Source organism: Miscanthus floridulus, chromosome 3 (assembly GCF_019320115.1).
Source record: "Miscanthus floridulus cultivar M001 chromosome 3, ASM1932011v1, whole genome shotgun sequence".
NCBI lineage: Eukaryota > Viridiplantae > Streptophyta > Magnoliopsida > Poales > Poaceae > Miscanthus > Miscanthus floridulus.
In genome coordinates this window covers 38,664,524-38,669,287 of record NC_089582.1, presented here as the reverse complement: position 1 = coordinate 38,669,287, position 4,764 = coordinate 38,664,524, and positions in this window count along the sequence as shown.

Genomic DNA, 4,764 nt, shown 5'->3' with positions numbered 1-4,764 from the left:
AATTTAGAGAAGACATCAAGAGCTTTACGAAAGGTGTCAAAGTGACAAACCCTAAACCGCACTTGAGGACTGGTGCCGAGGTTCGTGCTTAGATAGATGCTCTTGTGCCCAATGAAGAAGGTGGTTTTTGTGGGATATGGTGAGGAACATATGTGGACTCATAAGTCCAGCTTGATGATGCTCCCCTATTTCGATGACCTTCTTCTGTCACATAATATTGATTGTAATGCACACTGAAAAGAATATCGCTGAGGCACTTTGGGGAACTCTCATGGACACTAACAAGTCTAAGGACAACGTTAAGGCTAGAGTGGACCTAGCGACGTTGTGCGATAGACCGAATCAAGCGATGCAGCCTCCTAGTGGCCGAAACAAGAACTAGAAAAGGTCTAAGGTCAATTTCGTCTTGCAAATCGATCAAAGGAGGGAAGTACTAAAATGGATCCAGACGTTAATGTTCCTAGATGGATATGCATCGAATCTTAGCAGGGGAGTGAAACTTAGGCACTCTGTGAGTCAACGGGATGAAGAGTCATGGACTACATATGGATTGAGCGGCTTTTCCGATGGTCCAAGGCTATGTCCTGAGCATGTTTGGCTAGTGCTGGCAGAGTTAAGCTTTTTCTTTCGCCAGCTTTGTGCCAGGAGATATCTCAGACCATCGCTCAGGACTTGGAAAAAGTGGGCACCTAGTTGCTCTATAAGCTGGAGAAGATCTTTCCACCCGGCTTCTTCTTGCCGATGCAGCATCTGATTGTGCACCTCCCGTATGAGGCACGTTTTGGGGGGGCTCATGCAGGCCCGTTGGTGCTATCCAATCGAGAGATGTCTAAAGACTCTTCGCAAAAAATGTACAAATTAAACCGAATTGAGGCTTGAGTTTGGTTTGTCGGAAAATTCGGCAAGAGTCGGGAGTTTCGGGAGTCGGAAGTCCTGGCAAGCATCGAGAGTTCTGATGCCTCAGGCGCCTTTTAACACTCTAACTCTGGTGCTGTGCTGGTCATATCGGACGTGTCCGGTATGCACCAACTGCCTATAACGGCTACTTTTTCAAAGGGGTTTTAAATACCCCTAAGCCTCCACCTTTGGAGGCTGCTGATTCTGCTGATACTCCCATATGTTTTTGAGCCTTGAGAACACTCTCGAACCCTCTCTTAGAGAGTGTGTGATCCCATTTGTAAAATCTAACTTGTGGGTTGAGAGAAATTCAAAATTGAGAGTAAGCCACCACTTGAGCACTTGTGCATATTGTCTATTTTGTGATTCACATTTTGTTACTCTTGGACTCTTCGGTCCTAGATGGCTAGGCATCGCCGGAGAGCATTCGAGAGATTGTGGCGTGCCTCAAAAAATTTGTAACGGTCGATTCCACCGCCGCAAGGGAAGGGATCATCTAGTGGAAGGAGGAAAAGAGTTGGAAAAGACTCCGACTAGAGTTGACCTTCGTAGGTCCTCTAGAGCTGACCTTTGCTGGGTCGCTCACAGCCCCCTCAACAAAGAGTAGGACTTGGTGGAGTCTGAACTTTAGTAAAATAAATATCGTGTCTCAATTCGCTTTCACCTGATATTTGTGATCCACTTAGGTTGTGCTAGCTCGTGTGCAAGTGTATATTGTGAGATACAACTCTTAGTAGGTTCCTGAAGCTTGGAGAAAAAGATTGGAATCAAAGTCTGCAAGTTCGGAGCTTGGTGTGTTGTGCCCGTGTATACCGGACACGTCTGGTATACCTACCGAAAACGTCCGGTATTAGAGGTTGTGCTGATTTTATTTAAATCTTGCTCTAACTCTTTTGTTGCAGACTTGTAGCTCCTAAACTAATCCTACGACCATGTTTGTTTCGCTGAAAAGCCAGGCTGAAAAATATTGTTCGTTGATTTGTTGAGAGAAAAACACTGTACCATGGCTGATAAGTTCAAACGAACAGAGCCTACATCTTTTATATTCTCTATGGTTTACTCTTGAGGGGTTTAATACTCTGATTTGGAAGCTTTCAAGTAATTAAAAGCTACACTAACCATTTCCATATTTTAAGGCGTTAATATTTAGAAACATCTATTCACCCCCTTTAGGCGACATCCTCGATCCTTACAATAAAACATTTTGAAAAAAAAACTCTTAAAACATACGTGCATAGCCATTGCAATATGTGCGAACATCTAGAATCTACCTTTGTAACATACCTCTGAAACATATGAAACACTTGACACGTACATTTACAACATACGCTTTCAGCGCGGCGAACTGGCGCGGTGGAGGTGGCCCTGCGAGATGGCCGCGACATGCGGGGCGAGCAACGTCTAGGGTGAATCCACGGGGGCGGGAGCGAGCAACGATACGGGCGGGCGGGGGCGCGGGCACGCGAAGCGAGCCGCATAGGCTATGCAGGCAGGTGGCGCGGAGCGGTCCATTCGGATGGGACAGACGCATGTGACGTATCATTATCGTAGTGTGAATCCTCACGACACAATCCAAATACGGTACACGGTTGTCTTTTCATCTGGGATCTAGGTTTAGTCTCCAATAAACATTCCTCTTGCTCTACGTATGAATCAGCTCTCGCTAACTAGAGGCCTTTGTATCTTTAGCCTTGCTACGAACCCTAGTTCTAAATTATAGTCCGTTAACTTTATTTTAAATTAAATTTGTCAACGTTTGACCAATTTTTTTAGAAAAAACACATTGACATCTACAAGTTCAAATAAATACATCTATCAAAACATATTCCATGTAGAATTTAACTAAACTAATTCGATGTTTATAGATGTTGGTGTATTTTTCTATAAACTTAACCACAGATGAAGAAGTTTGACTCGATTTAACTATCCAACCCAAATCTTCAAATCCGAACCTTTTTAGAAACAAGAGAAGTTACAAAGATGCCAAAGACGCCAGAAAATCTCACAATAGTGCTTATGTTTGAGACGGAGGATTTTCTATATTTTTGGTGTCAAATTGAACTGGTTTCTATAAATTTTAATGAAATTTCTATAAACAGACCTAATCTTTTTGAGGGAGAAAATATTGGATTGATGTATTGAGACCGTCGGGTGTTTGCTGCATGCTATGACGCTGCAATGCAATTGACATAAGGGTTTCACCCATGCAGGCTAAAGTTTGTTGGCCTTAAGCAGCAACACTCTTATAGGAAAAAAAAGGTTAGAGCTCTTAAAACTAACCACGGAGGCAGCTCTCTTGTCCGACAGCTTTATGTCCTTTCACTAGTGCAAGTACTCAGCTTTATTTGATGGGACCAACACAGGTATATGCCTCAGCTTTTTGTCGGATGGAGCCCTCGACTCCTCTGTAAGAAACTCTGTCATGTTCTCATGATGATATAGACTTAGGAACACATGTGGAAGTTGAGGCAGTAGTCCGTGGCGGGCATATTGGGGAAGCCTTGAGAAGGCACGAGAAGAACACACATGTCACTCGCCTACGTACGTGTTCTATGCTTGCCAAAAAAAATTTAAGGCCGGCCACAGCGCAGGATCCAATTGGCCAACAGGTTCAGCACTAGGTTATGATTACTCCTTTTACCTGCAAAAATCAACAGCGTTACTTGTTAGGTTTCTTTTGCGTATAGGAACTCTCATCCGAATCGCCTAGGATTATATATTTTAAATCCAACAAGCACATTCTGAAATCTGTTTAAAGGAAATATCCTCCTAATAAGTCCGGGAGAAAGAATGCTGTCCGGCCGGACAGGGGCACAGGGCGTTACCGACTAGTAGTTCACTGCTGAGGAACAGAGAAGACGAAGACAGCATAAATTGGAGTAATTTATATACTCCCTCATGAGACGTTCTGGAACTGGAACTTCCCACGAAACCTTGTTGGCTCTAGAAACTCTCTGGCCGGCACTACATTAGTTTAACAATTAACAAGAATGTTTCGTTTCCATTATACAAATGGAGATGATGGAGTCCACTAACTTTGACCTCCACATCTCTCAACATTGGTTAATCAGCCATTGAGCCCTGCTCAAACGTACGCCATGTAAACTTTGTTTCTGAAGTCACCAGCAGTTTGACTACCACACATGCCATATTTTCCATTAACTTGCAAACTGTCATCTCGAACACACAAATATGCTCTACATAAAGAAAACTTTGGTACTCTCTCTACCACAAAAACATCTGTTTATGTTTAGGAGTCAAACCTGAAAAACTATAAACATTATAGTTTAGAAATGTACAAGTTATGTTCACAAAAAAAAGTACAAGTTATAAATGTCAATTTATATTCAGAATATTTGCAAAACTTATTATACCTGAAAGATTTTATATTTAGAAGAGATCAGTGATCAAAAGATACGAATTGAATACCATGCAAAGTCAAATATGTCAAGTATTTGTGACTGGAGAGAGTAACCTCCTGTGACTCCATTTCACAAATTGCAGCCAGAATCTGAATTCAGAACCAATGCAAGGACAGGGTAAACAACTGAAACTACTTGAAACCTCACACGACTACTACCACTTTACAATCAAAGTTCTTCGCAGTATCTTTGACCAAACAACACTTAACAAAGTTTACAGCAACCCGGGTCAAACATTCTAAGAACCACTCTAGCTGAACGAAGCACCCACCATGAATATTTCTTCAGACATGGGAGCCATGTCTCCGGCGTCTCCTTGGAGCACCTGACCTGACCCACCATAAATAAACCCCATGATGCCTCGGTCACATTGCACATCGCAGATCAGTGCCTTGTGGCTAACGGCATTTCCATTCTTTAATTAATTCTTTAATTACACGGCGAT